General features: G+C 38.4%; 1 non-coding gene across 1 annotated transcript; it reads right to left on the bottom strand.

The window, feature by feature from the left end:
• Positions 1-14,499: 14,499 nt before the first annotated feature.
• LOC111760652 (5S ribosomal RNA) lies at positions 14,500-14,620 on the bottom strand. The gene has a single exon (XR_009186013.1). It is a non-coding gene; the product is annotated as a 5S ribosomal RNA (ribosomal RNA).
• Positions 14,621-15,883: the final 1,263 nt, after the last annotated feature.

The raw sequence follows: 15,883 nt of genomic DNA, 5'->3' as shown, positions 1-15,883 counted from the left end.
AAATAATGGCTGAAAACTTCCCAAATCTACTGAAAGAGACAGATGTACATATCCAAGAAGCACAATGCACCCCAAACATCATAAACCCCAACAGGCCCACCCAAGACATATACTTGTCAAATTATCCAATGCTCAAGACAAAGAAAAAATTATAAAAGCAGCAACAGAAAAGAAAACCATCACATACAAGGGAAGCTCCATAAGATTAAGTGCTGACTTCTCATCTGAAACCATGGAGGCAAGAAGGCAGTGGTATAATATAATCAAGGTACTAAAAGAAAAAAATTTCCAACCAACAATACCCTATCCAGCTAAACTAGCATTCAAAAATGATGGAGAGTTCAAAATATTCACAGATAGACAGAAATTGAAAGAGTAGGCCAACAAGAAACCTCCCCTTCAAGAAATTCTAAAGGGAGTTCTGCAGGAAGAAAGGAAAAAACAGGACAGGCAGAGTTGGAGGAGCGTGTAAGAGCAACAAAAAAGACAAAAAAGAGGAGAAAAAAAACAAAACAAAAACCAAACAAACAAAATATGCCAAACACAAGTCCAATCAAAATATGGCTAACAGAAATAATTCCTTGAACATAATAACACTGAATGTCAATGGATTAAACTCACCTATCAAAAGATTTAGACTGGGACATTGGATAAGGAAATATGACCCATCTATATGCTGTCTACAAGAGACACATCTTAGACCCAGAGATTCATGGAGGCTGAAAGTGAATGGTTGGAAAACAATCTTACAAGCAAACAATAACCAAAAAAAGGCAGGAGTAGCTATATTAATATCAGACAAAATAGACTTTAAATGTGAAACAATTGTGAGAGACAAAGAAGGATACTACATATTAGTGAAAGGGACAATCTCTCAAGAAGAATGAACAATCATAAATATTTATGCTCCTAATAATGGGTGCCTCTAAACACATGAGGCAAACGCTGGAAAAACTAAGTCAAAGAATAGATGCATCTACAATTATAGTGGGGGATTTTAATACACCACTATCAACTCTGGACAGAACATCTCAAAAGAGAATCACTAAAGAAACGAAATATTTGAACAGTATATTAGAGGAGCTGGATCTAATAGACATATACAGATCATTACACCTAAACACAGCAAGATATACATTTTTCTCAAGTGCACATGGATCATTCTCCAAGATAGACCATATGCTAGGCCACAAAGAAAGGCTTAATGAATTCAGAAAGATCGAAATCATACAAAATAATATCTCTGACTACAGTGGAGTGAAACTGGAAATCTGCAAGGGCCAGAGGCCCAGATTTCACACCAAGATATGGAAATTAAACAGCACACTCTTAGAAAAACAGTGGGTCAAAGAGGAAATCTCAAAAGAAATCAATGACTACATTGAGACAAATGATAATGATAACACAATATACCAAAATTTATGGGACGCAGCAAAAGCAGTACTGAGAGGGAAATTTATAGCCATATATTCATACATCAAAAAAGAAGAAAAAGCAAAAATTGAAGAACTAACTGCACATTTGGAGGAATTAGGAAAAAAACAACAAAGTAATCCCACAGGAAGAAGAAGGAAGGATATAACAAAGATAAGAGCAGAATTAAATGAAATAGAAAATAAGAAAGCACTTGAAAAGATAAACAAGACCAAGAGCTGGTTTTCTGAGAAGATCAATAAAATTGACAAACCTTTAGCGAGACTAACAAAGAAAGAAAGAGAGAAGATGCAAATAAACAAAATAAGAAATGAGAAAGGAGATATCACCACTGACCCCACAGAAATAAAGACTATCATAAGAGGATACTTTGAAAAACTATATTCCAACAAAAATGACAATTCAGAGGAAATGGACAAATTCCTAGAAACACATAAGCAGCCTATATTGATGAAAGAAGAAATTGAAGATCTCAACAAACCAATCACAAGTAAAGAGATAGAATCAATCATTAAAAACCTCCCACCTAAGAAGAGCCCAGGACCAGACGGTTTCACAGGTGAATTCTACAAAACATTCTGGAAAGAACTAACACCAATCCTGCTGAAACTATTCCAAAAAATTGAAACAGAAGGAACATTGCCTAACTCCTTCTATGATGCCAACATTACCCTAGTACCAAAGCCAAACAAAGACACCACAAGAAAGGAAAATTACAGACCAATTTCTCTAATGAACCTAGACACAAAAATACTTAACAAAATACTTGCTAATCGTATTCAACAACACATTAAATGAATTATACACCACGACCAAGTGGGATTCATTCCAGGTATGAAGGATGGTTCAACATAAGAAAATCAATCAATGCAATACACCATATAAACAGACTGAAGGAAAAAAAATCACATGATTATATCTATAGATGCAGAAAAAGCATTTGACAAAATACAACACCCTTTTTTGATAAAAACACTCCAAAAGATCAGAATACAAGGAAATTTTTTGAACATGATAAAGAGTATATATGAAAAACCCACAGCCAACATCATTTACAATGGAGAAATCCTAAAATCCTTCCCTCTAAATTCAGGAATAAGACAAGGATGCCCACTCTCTCCCCTTCTATTTAACATTGTCTTAGAAGTACTTGCTCAAGCACTGAGGCAAGAACCAGATATAAAAGGCATTCAAATTGGAAAGGAAGAAGTCAAAATTTCATTATTTGCAGATGACATGATCCTATACATAGAAAACCCTGAGAGGTCTACAACAAAGCTTCTAGAACTCATAAATGAGTTTAGTAAAGTCGCAGGTTATAAGATCAATGCGCAAAAATCAGTAGCATTTCTGTACACCAATAATGAGCAAGATCAGGAGGAAATCAAGAAACAAATACCATTCACAATAGTAAATTTAAAAATCTAATATTTAGGAATAAATTTAACTAAAGATGTAAAAAACTTATACACTGAGAACTATACAAGACTGTTCAAGGAAATCAAGAAGACCTAAATAAATGAAAGAATACTCCCTGTTCATGGATAGGAAGACTGAATATTATTAAGATGTCTATCCTACCAAAACTGATATACACATTCAATACAATCCCAATAAAAATCAATACATCCTTCTTTAAGGAACTAGAAAAACTAACTATGAAATTTATTTGGAAAGGAAAGAGGCCCCGAATAGCCAGACATATTGAAAAAGAAAAACGAAATTGGAGGAATCACACTACCGGACTTCAAAACATACTACAAAGCTACAGTAGTGAAAACAGCAAGATATTGGCCTAAGGAGAGACGCACAGACCAATGGAATCGAATTGAAAGTTCTGATATAGAACCTCATATATATAGCCATATAATATCCGATAAAGCCACCAAACCCTCTCAACTGGGAGAGAATGGCCTATTCAACAAATGGTGCCTGGAGAACTGGATATCCATATGCAGAAGAATAAAAGAGGATCACCATCTCACACCTTATACAAAGATCAACTCAAGATGGATCAAAGACCTAAATATAAGAGCCAAGACCATAAAGACCTTGGAAAGCAATGTAGGGAAACATCTACAAGATCTTGTAATAGGAAATGGCTTCATGAACATCACACCAAAAGCACAAGCAGCAAAAGAACAAATAGATAAATGGGACTTCCTCAAAATTAAAGCCTTCTGCACCTCAAAGGAGTTTGTCAAGAAAGTAAAAAGGGAACCTACACAATGGGAGAAAATATTTGGCAACCATATATCCGATAAGAGACTTATAACTTGCATATATAAAGAACTCCTATATCTTGAAAATAAAAAGATAAACAACCCATTTAAAAAATGGGAAAAAGATTTAAACAGACACTTCTCCAAAGAAGAAATACAAATGGCTAAAAAGCACATGAAAAAATGCTCCAAATCTTAGCTATCAGGGAAATGCAAATCAAAACTACAATGAGATACCACCTTACTCCCATAAGATTGGCAGCTAGAAAAAAACAGAAGAATACAAATGCTGGAGAGGATGTGAAGAAATGGGAACACTCATCCACTGCCAGTGGGAATGCAGAAGGATCCAATCATTCTGGAGGACCGTTTGGCAGTTTCTCAAAAAACTAACCATAGATTTGCCATATGACCCAGCAATTCCACTGCTGGGTATATACCCAGCAGAACTGAAGGCAGGGACACAAACCGATATATGCACACCAATGTTCATAGCAGCATTGTTCACTATCGTCAAAAGTTGGAATCGACCCAAATGCCCATCAACAGATGAGTGGATCAATAAAATGTGGTATATACATACAATGGAATACTACTTGGCTTTAAGAACAAACACACATGATAACATGGATGAATCTTGAGAACCTTGTGTTGAGTGAAGCAACCCAGGCATTGAAGGACAAATACTACATTACCTCAATGATATCAAATAAGCAAGCTGCCTCAGAGAGCTAGAGACTGGAAGATAGGCTTACAGGAAATCAGGGGGTAGAGGAAGGATGTAAGCTGACATCTACATGGGTGAAATCTATGATAAGCTGGAGGTAAGTATGTGTGCAAGTAAGGGATAAAATGGGGGCATAGGGTTACCTTTGGGTGGGGCTTTGGGGGTTTGAGGGGGGCTAGGGATGGGTGGATGGGTAATATTGCCCAAGAAATTGGGGGGAGGGTGGGGCAACACACAAACATAGGAGATTGTCAGGTGTTGGTTGAGAGTATAATGCTGAGAAAACCTTTTCAAAATACAATTAGGAAAGTTACCTGTTTAAGACACTCAAAGGGGATAATCTGATGCAGGACAGACTCCTAGGAAATATCTGAATGCTCATTTTGCCAGAGTGGGTTATACCATTGGGTAGAGACCCATATAATGAGAGTGAAGGTCGACCCACAACTTGGGGAGGACTAATGCCATCAAATAGAGGGAACTGTATCTCTCAAGAGAAATGGTGGCTCCCAGGGCATTAGGGCAGTTGAGCAAGTCAAGCCCTCAACACTGTTGTAAGTATCTCTGAACATGGCTGCTCAAGAAATGAAGATTGACTGTCACTGTGGGCCCCAAGGGGAGGGGGAAATAGATATTGAATAGATGGAACCAAAGTAAATGTGAGGGCAAAAGAAGTGTTTCACAAGAGTACACAAGGATGGATATAAAACATGTAATATTACACCAAAAACATATAGAGGATGACAGACTAATGATGTAAACCATAATGTAAAACATAGGATAACTAAAAAATTTAGAAAACTGTATAGCCTAAAGTATAAACCACAATGTAAACACAAATGTTACCTTGTTTGAAAGCTATTGTCTCAATATCTGTACATCAGTTTCAGTAAATATGATATGAATAAGTTAAAAGATTATCACTATGGAAGGGAAAAGGTTTTATAATGGATATGTGGGAGAACTGTATATTGTATATATGAATTACTGTGATCTAAGGCTCTTGTGAAGAGAAGCTAAATAATTAGGGAAAAAAGAAAAGAAAAAGATAGGATGTAAAATTTTTCCAAATCAATATGTATTCTATATCTAACCTTTAAACTCATTGCTATATTCCATTTTACTATTAAGGGAACCTGACATTATATTGGGCTTCACTTTTCAGGAAGTTTTGGATCACAGAGTGGTTCAACAATGGCAGCGGAGGAATACTGGTATGGGATGTTATTGACAGGGGACATATGGTTGACAGGGAGTTATACAGGGCTTGTGTCCAGGGTGCATGGAAATGTTTGGATATACTCATAGTGGAAACAATTAAAAACAACAGCTGGGGGGGTACTGGGTTCCTGGCTGGGGGGGGTGCTCTGTTGTGGTCCCTAGGGGAGCAGCAGCAGTCCCCCAGGTGCAACGTCGGGAACCAGGAAGGAATGAAGGCCCAACAGTGACCCCCTGATACTAGTGACTATGCTTGTGAGCCTATACACCTGAAATAAGAACAAGGCCTAGAGCAGCACTGTGCCTAGGAGTTCCCTCCTGACAGCCTCCTTGTTACTCAAATGTGGCCAGTCTCAAAGCCAAACTCAGCATGTAAATGCAATGCCTTCCCCCCAGCGTGGGACATGACACCTGGGGATGAGCCTCCCTGGCACCGAGGGATCACTACCAAGTACCAGCTGATGATGTAAATAGAAAATGACCTTGAATTAAAGGTTCAATGCGGACCAGCAGAATATCCCTGTCTACATATAATAACAGGAGTTAAAAATGCTGTTTGACCTAAAGTAAGGGGGAAATGGAAAGGACAAATGAGTTTATATGGCTATGAGTCTCTAAAAGAGTCTGGAGGTTGTCAGAAGGATTGCCCTTATGCACACCTGAGCAGAGTCTCAGAGACAGATAAAGTAGATCCAACCCCAGGTATTGGTTCTTTTGAGGGCTAAAGAGACCCACAGGTTTTATGGTTATGGCAGATGGAGTTCACTGCCATGTCAGTTGGCCCTTCTTTGGAGTTGGTGTTTCTGCGTGATGGAGCTGGACTCAGATGTGATCTCTTTTCACAAGCCTTTCATGCTACTTTACTGGAATTGTAGTTGGTGCTGGGGTTTAAGATATATCTAGGGGATTTGAATCTCTGGACTGATGATATGATAGCCAGGCCCTGAGCCTCAACAGACTTCAGCTCCTACACTCTGATTTATTGGACTTACCCCACTCAGCTAACACGGAGTTGAAGAATTTCAACCACCACACCATGGAGCCTAGACTACAACTGAAAGCAGCAGGATTGCACCCAGTATCCATGTGGAATCTAAGCCCCCTCTTGACATAGATGTGGAATGGACACAACAAGCCAAGGTCCACAGGAAGGAGGAATACAGTAAGGATTAGAGTGGACTTAATGATATTCTATTCATGAACTATTGTGGTTAAAAATCGAGAAAATGTGGCATTGGTGTGGAAAAAGTGGCCATAGTGGCTGCTGGGTGCAGGGAATGGGAGGAAAAGATGAAATGTGGAGGCATTTTCAGGACTTGGGGTTGTCCTGAGTGGTGCTGCAGGGACAATTGCTGGACATTGTATGTCCTCCCATGGCCCACTGGATGGAACGTGGGAGAACGTGGGCTATGGTGTGGACCACAGGCCATGGGGTGCAGCAATGCCCAGAGATGTACTCACCAGATGCAATGGATGTGTGATGATGATAGGGGAGAGTGTTACTGTGGGGGGAGTGGTGGGGTGGGGGTGGTGGGGGTGAATGGGGACCTCATATTTTTTGAATGTAATATTTTTTAAAAAATGAATAAAATAAAATTTTAAAAAAACCAAAAAAACAAAAGACATATAAGCAGGACTTTTCTTAACGCAGAATAAACAAAAGACTTGAACATTATTTTTATTTGGAGCCCTTCAGAATTACAAGGTGACAGTTTTAAGTGACTTTAGGTGTTATGGGAACTGTGGCAAAAGTATTAAATTTAAATATACTGTATAAAATTTTATCATCAGCATCTCATACTCATAATTCTAGCTGCTGTATTAAAAGTCATGAGAATGCAAAATTAAGAATTGAGCATACCAGGCTGAGCTACTAAAACAGAAAAGGGGATCCAAGTAAGTCCTCAAAATATGCAGTGGCTAAAGCCAAGGTGTTGAGTTTAAGAATCAAGAGAGAGTGTTAAAGATGCAAAGATAGTAGTGAGGAAAAAGCTAGTGAGTGGACAAAGGAACGGCAATTAGGGAAAATACAAGAGAAGGAGGTTGTAGTCCTGGGCTTTTAAGCTATCTTTGATGGAATGCACCAGTAGGGTGATTCCATTTAAAGAGCAGTGATAGAACAGACACTGTATAGCATCCTGAAAAGCACTTAAACTCTCTGAACTTTAGTTCTTCTCACATATACATGGGAGTGATAAAACATGACTCATTGTGATACTGGAAAACATATAAGGCACCTTGAATTGGTTTTGGACATAATAGGTACTTTTTTTTTTTTTAAGATTTATTTTATTTTTATTTTATTTCTCCCCCCTCCCACCCCCGCCTCAGGTGTCTGTTCTCTGTATCTATTTTGCTGCGTGTTCACTTCTGTTGTCAGCAGCATGGGAATCTGTGTCTCTCTTTGTTGCATCATCTTGTTGCGTCAGCTCTCCGTGTGTGCGGTGCCATTCCTGGGCAGGCTGCACTTTCTTTCGGGCTGGGCGGCTTTCCTTACGGGGCGCACTCCTTGCGCGTGGGGCTCCCCTACGCGGGGGACACCCCTGCGTGGCACAGCACTCCTTGAGCGCATCAGCACTGCGCGTGGGCCCGCTCCACATGGGTCAAGGGGGCCCGGGGTTTGAACCGCAGACCTCCCATGTGGTAGACGGATGTCCTAACCACTGGGCCAAGTCTGCTTCATAATAGGTACTTGATACTCAACACTAGTTGCATATTTGAATCACAGGGTACTCTTAAAACATAGTCTTGCCTGGACCTCACTGTAGACCTAAGTAAATCAGAACTTCTAAAGAATAGAGTCAGGAAGTGGTATATTTTAAAACATTTTCTGATGATCCTAATGTGCAGCAATATTGAGAACCACTAAATTAGATAATTATCTATTGCCTTGGCCCCCTCCCACTCCACCAAATACAATATTTAAATATGAAAGGAAACTCGTTATTAGAATCTGTTTAACCTGATAGGCATCATACCAGTGTGATATATTCATGTATTAACTTTATATGGTTGGAATATAATATTCAAGAGGTTGAAAAACTATTGTCTATTAAACTTTGTTCTATAATCAAGATTCTTCTTCACATTATATTACATATTATATAGCTTTTTATTTTTATCTATTCTCCACCTCTTTTATGAGAATGTAAGCTACATAGGGAGAAGTATTATCTCTTTTCCTCCCCTTTTAATCCTAGAACTTGGACTATTCATGACACAGAGCAGATATTCAATAAATGTTGAATGAATGAATGAATAAATGAACAACTTTTAACCAATAAGATGACCACTTTCATATTGTGACTTTAAATGCTCTCTGCCTAAAAAATGTCACCACAATAAATCTATGGGGGTTCAGATTCCTCAGAATCTGAATGAGCCAAATATGAATGAAGGTAACAGTAGTATCCTGACATATTAGATAACCTAAATGAAATGGAAAAATTTCTCGAAAGACACAAAAAATTGAAACTGACTCAAAAAAGAATAGAATATTTGAAAAGACCTATAACAAGTAAAAAGATTGAATCAAAGATATTAAATAAAAAACTTCCCACACACAACATTCCAAACCCAGATGGTTTCCCTGGTGAATTGTACCAAATGTTTAAAGAAGAATTAATCATCAATCCTTCACAAACTCTTCCAACAAGCAAAAGAGGAGGGAACACTTCCTAGTGTATTCTAAGAAGTCTTTAGTATCCTGATATCAAACCAGACAAAGACATCACAAGAAAACTATAGACCAATAGCAATCATGAATAATACATGCAAAAATCCTCAACAAAATACTCTCCAACCAAATCCATATAAAAAGGATTAGACAACATAACCCAAGTGAGATTTATCCCAGAAGTGCAAGCTGGCTAAACATAAAAAGGTCAATTAATGTAAAGTACCAATATTAATAGGATAGGATAAAGGATCATCCCAAAAAATTCAGAGAAATCATTTGACAACTTCCAATGATAAAAACATGGAACAAACTAGGGAAATTCTGCAACCTGATAAAGGACAGCTCTGAAAAACCCACGGCTAACCTCATATATTATAGTGAAATCTCCTCAAGATTAGGAACAAGACAAGGATATCCACTCTCACCACTTCTATTCAAAATTGTACTGGTGGTTTCAACCAGATAAACTAGGCAGAAAAAAAAAAAGTCATCCAGATAGGAAAGGAAGAGGTAAAATCATATCCATTTGTAGAATGACATATTCTTGTAATAGAAACTCCAAAAGAATACACAAAAATCTTTTAAAGCTAATACATCTCAACGTGCTTGCAGGATACAAATTAATATACAAATATTAGTGGTATTTCTATGTATTAGCAATGAACAATCTGAAAATGAAATTAAAAACAATTCAGGGAAGTGGACTCAGCCCAGTGGTTAGGGCATCCATCTACCATATTGGAGGTCCGTGGTACCAACCCCGGGCCTCCTTGACCCGTGTGGAGCTGGCCCATGCGCAGTGCTGATGCGCACAAAGAGTGCTGTGCCATGCAGGGGTGTCCCCCGCGTAGGGGAGCCCCACGCACAAGGAGTGCGCCCCGTAAGGAAAGCCGCCCAGTGTGAAAGAAAGTTCAGCCTGTGCAGGAATGGTGCCGCACACACAGAGAGCTGACACAACAAGATGATGCAACAAAAAGAAACACAAATTCCCGTGCCACTCACAACAACAGAAGCGAACAAATAAGAACACACAGCAAATGGACACAGAGAACAGACAACTGGGGGCGGGGGGAAGGGGAGAGAAATAAATAAAATAAATCTTTAAAAAAAAACAATTCAATTTATAATAGATAAAAAAGAATGAAATACTTTTTGTTAAATAAATTGAAAAGAAATACAACATTTGTACATAGAAAACTACAAAATGCTGTCAAAAGAAATGTAAAAAGCATTCAATAAATGAAAGGACATCCCATGTTCATGTAGTGGAAGACTTAATCTTGTTCAGATGCCATTATTCCCCAAACTGATCCCACCAATTCAATGCAATCTTGATAAAAATCCCAGCTGGCTTTTTTTGCAGAAACTCACAAGCTGATCTTAAAATTCAACAGCAGAAACAGGACACAAGATAAAGTTTACCTCTTGACTGTAGGTAGAAAAATGGTTAAAGAGCCTAAGGAATTTTTGAGGGAGATAAGAGAAGACACATGGGGAAGGCCTATGAGAAATTCTCTCTGATAACTGAGGTCACCACAGCTACACAAGAGTCTAGGAATAAAGCCTCAGTCTAAAAGTGGATAGAAAGGATGACCCAAATAGATTAAGAAAGTCAGTTGCAAATCTTTGCCATCCCAGTTTCCTTGAATGAGTTAGAATATTATACTACTTAAATCTGACGTAGTAACTGATAACTTTCTCTGAGATTCTTGTGCCTTTGTTTGATTGTTGAAAGAAGGGGTAGGTTACCCTCACCTTCCCTCCCACATTACCAGTAATTCTTGGATTTCTCCAGTGTGAGGGTAGGAAGATGGAGAAAGCCACATGTAGAACCAACCAATATTTCCTTTCCTGCTAAGGAACTACTTTCCTGGTTTCAATAATATAAATTCATATTAGGGATGAAGTTGTATTTTCCCCTTTTGTTCTATGTTATCCAAATCACAGTCATGTGTGCACACACACACACACAACTTCCACATACTGGAATCAGTTATACTGGTTACTGCATGATCTTTGATTATCTTAGGAAACAAATACAGAGGAAGAGCAAGGAACTGAATTCAGAATTGCTATCTTTACCAATAGAAAAAGGGAAAATATTCAATAATTTTATAAAAATGATGTATTTGTTTGGTATTATTTATGAATTCCAAAAATAGATATTAGATTATGTTTTTAAACTGGTCTGTTTGCATATTAGATTATATTGGATTCTGAGGTTTCACTTTAACTTGATTAAATAATGATTGAGGCTTTGATTGGGCCACATCAGTAGGATGTTGTGTCCCCACCCCCTTGGTGGGTGGGGACTCACAGAGAAACCACACCACAGAGATGTGAGTTTTGGAGTTTTGATTCTGGAGCCTGGGAAGTAGGCACATAGAGAAGCAGATACATGAGGAAGGAGCAAAGGCTCAGTTGGACACAGCAGAAGCCACAGGGAAGAGAGGTGAGCCATTTCCCTGATAGTCCATAGCTGGCCTTATGGAGAGAGCAGAGACTCTAAGCCACAGAGAGAAACGAACCCTGGGAAGAGAGGAACTCAGGAAGCCTGAACCCCTGCGGACGTTGGCAGCCGTCTTGCTCCAAAATGTGGCAACATCCTTTGCTGAGGGAAGTAACTTATGCTTTATTTGCCTGGTAACTATGGGCTTCTACCCCAAATAAATACCCTTTATAAGAACCAACAGATTTCTGGTATTTTGCATCAGCACCCCTTTGGCTGACTAATACAAATGCCTAAACTCTAACTCTATTTGCTAAATGTCCCGGGAAGTCTAGAAAGCTTGGCATAGTCCATTCCTCTCAGTAGAGTAAATCTGAAGAGATTTTCTGCAGCCCTCTAGTGGGACTTGTGTGCTAATGAGACCACCATTACCGAGGTCTAAATTCATGTGTAAACAAACAAATAAATCCACTACCTCACACTTGAGGATTTGTGAAATTTTTCATTCTTCAACTATTTAGACATTCCAGTGATTTAAGTTTGTCTAAAAATATAATTCATACTTATTTTTATCAGGTGGGACACAATGACTTCCACTAAAATAATTTAGCATTGGTAGGGGCTGGGGCCACTTCATTGTTAGTGTTTTAATGCCAAGAAAAATGCTTTGTTTGAAACACATTGCAGAAAAAATATATCTTTCTTGTGTCATATTTGATATACCTGCATCTTTCCCCAATCCCTTACCTGTCATTATATGAAACTTTTATGACTACTTGCAGATGAAGGCTAGAAACATAAAGGGAGGAAAAAGAACAGTTCAGTAAAAAACAGATCAACAATTTAAGCTCAGCTGAGGAATTCAACTTTCAGGCCCCAGACTGATGAAGAGGCTGAATTCAGGTGGCACAGATACTGATAAGTCAGAGAAATGAGTTTTATCTCTCTCGTGTGCTGTTAGTGGGACTAACCCTGCTTCAGCTACTAACTAATCACAGAACCTCACTTCAGTCACCTGATTTACTTGACTCTGCTTCTTTTCCTGCAAGGTGACTCTTACTAACATTGTGCTGTCCTTTGATATGAAATATTGCTATAAAATATTTCTAATGAAATTAATTAAAACTGCAGATGAAAGCTATACATTGTGGCTTAAATTGTTTATAATGATGGCAAGCCATAACTATGAAGAGGAGAACTTTAATTTCTCCACAATAATAATAAGCTACATTTATATAGTGTTTTATGTAATAAAAATTGTTTTGAATAGTTTACTAATTTAAGTAGTTATTTAATCCATGTAGAAACCCCATGAGTTCAGTTTTTCATCTATAAAATGCAGATAAAAATAATTCCTATGTCAGAGAATTGTTGGAACAATCCCAGCCCAGAGTAAGCACTCAATAAATTTTGTTTTTCAGTTCACAATCTAATCTTCTCAATTCTTCAAAATTCAAACATTTGCTTTTCCCCAGTTTTCTGGCTCTTCTTTCATTCTCTGTGACCTCTCAAAGTCATTAAACCGCCAAACACCCAGATTCTTTCCATGCTTTGGAATGTAGTTCTTCGAGCTTGAAAGTTTGGATGCGTTTAAAGCAACAATGTGCATTCTTACTTGGTATCTTCTCTCCTATTCTACTTCCTTTTTGCTGAGGTTTACATCCTACTCACCTTAATAATAATCCTGATATTCGAAATATTTCACCTGTGCTCTGTCCATATAGTAGGGTGATCTTTGGAGTTGAACAGACCTAGGCTTGAGTCCAGCATTTACTCTTTATGTAATTTTGAATTCAACCCACCAACTTAAACCTAGTTTCCTCATCTGTAATGTGAAATTAGTAAAAGTACATAGCTTCTAGAATTATTTTCAAATGATATAATTCATTTAAAGAATTTAGCACAATCCCTACCACAAAAGAAAATATGCCGAGCAAGTGTTGATGGATACTGTTATTTGTTGTGGTCATATTGGTTGACTTTCCAATATCGATTCCATCCCACAGGTTTAATCTGAGCTGGTCATGGTTATACTCTTCTCCTTACAGTGACTGATTTAAGACTGGGCATATCAACCAATTCTAGACAAAAGACAAGTAGAAAAGTCTGCCTGAGAGTTTCTTGGAAAGGTATAATTGCCCCTTAAAAAAAAAGTTGCAAGGAAGAGTTCATTCCTCTTCTTCCTTTGGACATTGCCATGCACAGATGTGATAAGGGGAGGAGCTGCAGCCATCTCGCTGCCAGCCCGAAGAGGTCTTCAATACCCAGAGGAGGGAGCAGAAGCCAGACCTGAGCTGCTGAGCTGGAGCTGCTGAGTTTGGAGTCGCTCTTCCTCTGGGCTCCTAGCTACCACTGTCTTACTGGGCTGGGGTTTACTCACACTTGCAGCCAAAAGAACTCTCTAATACAAAATGCTGATAATAATCGTCAGATTGTTAGGTTTTCTATTTCTCTATAACAAGTCTTCAAAGAACTTCTCCAAGGAAATGATTTGATCCAAGCATTCAGAGGAAACAATCCAGTCTGTGTCACCTATCCTGAGCTTATGTGTGGCAATTTGGTTTTCAGAATTTGAGGAGATTCATATTTCAGCTAGATGTGCTAGAGGATAAGGTGGGAAAAAGAAGGATAAAAAAAATTATCCAAGAGCTTATGTCTACTCTTGCCATATTTTGATAGTTATAGAGCTCTAGAAAGTAATGATTAGTGGTATTTAATTACCCCCTTACTCTTTTTTATTATCATTGCTTTCTTTTTTTTTTTTTTTTTAAGCCTACAGCACCAGGTATTCCCAGGCGGTCTCCCATCCAAGTACTAACCAGGCCTGACACCCTGCTTAGTTTCTGAGATCAGACGAGATCAGGCACGTTCAGGGTGGTATGGCCGTAGACTATAATTGCTTTCTAAGGTTGTTGTAAACATTGGCTCTGATGACAGATTATCAATAACTAACTCACATGTTTTTTATTTTTTTTTAAAGATTTATTTATTTCTCTCCCCTCCCCACCCCCACCCCGGTTGTCTGTTCTCTGTGTCTATTTGCTGAGTCTTGTTTCTTTGTCCGCTTCTGTTGTTGTCAGCTGCAAGGGAAACTGTGTTTCTTTTTGTTGCCTCATCTTGTTGTGTCAGCTTTCCGTGAGTGCAGTGCCATTCTTGGGTAGGCTGCACCTTCTTTCGCGCTGGGCGACTCTCCTTACAGGCCGTACTCCTTGCGCGTGGGCAAAGGACACCCCTGCCTGGCAGGGCACTCCCTGCACGCATCAGCACCGAGCATGGGCCAGCTCCACACGGGTCAAGGAGGCCCGGGGTTTGAACCGTGGACCTCCCATGTGGTAGACGGACGCCCTAACCACTGGGCTAAGTCCACCGCCAACATGTTTTTAGGCAAGCACTTTGTCTCTGCTCTAAGAACATTTTTATCAACATCATTTGTGTTCAAGCTTCTGTTCAAATTGAATGTTTATCTGATAACCTGACAGCCAAAATTCCTTAGATTAGCCAACCTTGCCTTTTTTAAATCAGAGAAGTTGTGGGTTTACATGCATAAACACAGAGTTCCCACATATCCTCCCCTATGACACCTTACATTAGTGTGGTACATTTGTCACAATTGATGATATCACATTTTTATAATTGTACTATTAGCCTGTAGTCCCTAGTTTAATTTAGGGTTCACTGTTTGTGTTGTACAGTCCCATGGTTTTGTTTTATTTTCCTTTAATTTTTATTCCAGCAAAATATATACAACATAAAATTTCCTCTTTTAACCACATTGAAATATATATTTCAGAGATGTTAATTACATTCACAATGCAGTGCTACCATCAGTCCTGTGCATTACCAATATGTTCCTATCATCCCAAATAGAAACTGTACAATTTAAGCAGTAACTCCCCATTCTCTACCCTTACCCTGGCCCCTGGTAACCTATATTCTAATTTCTGACCCTACAAATTTGCTTAGTTTAATTATTTCATATCAGCTTATATAATATTTGTCCTTTTGTTTTTGTGTCTGGCTATTTCACTCAACATGATGTCTTCAAGTTTCATCCATGTTGTCACATGTATCAGAACTTCATTCCTTTTTTATGGCTGAATAATGTTCTATTGTCTGTATATTCCACTTTTATTTATCCATTCATCAGTTGATAG

The sequence above is a fragment of the Dasypus novemcinctus genome, chromosome 5 (genome assembly GCF_030445035.2).
Source record: "Dasypus novemcinctus isolate mDasNov1 chromosome 5, mDasNov1.1.hap2, whole genome shotgun sequence".
Taxonomy (NCBI): domain Eukaryota; kingdom Metazoa; phylum Chordata; class Mammalia; order Cingulata; family Dasypodidae; genus Dasypus; species Dasypus novemcinctus.
Note: the sequence above shows the minus strand (reverse complement) of the source record. Positions and strands in the feature narration are given on the sequence as shown.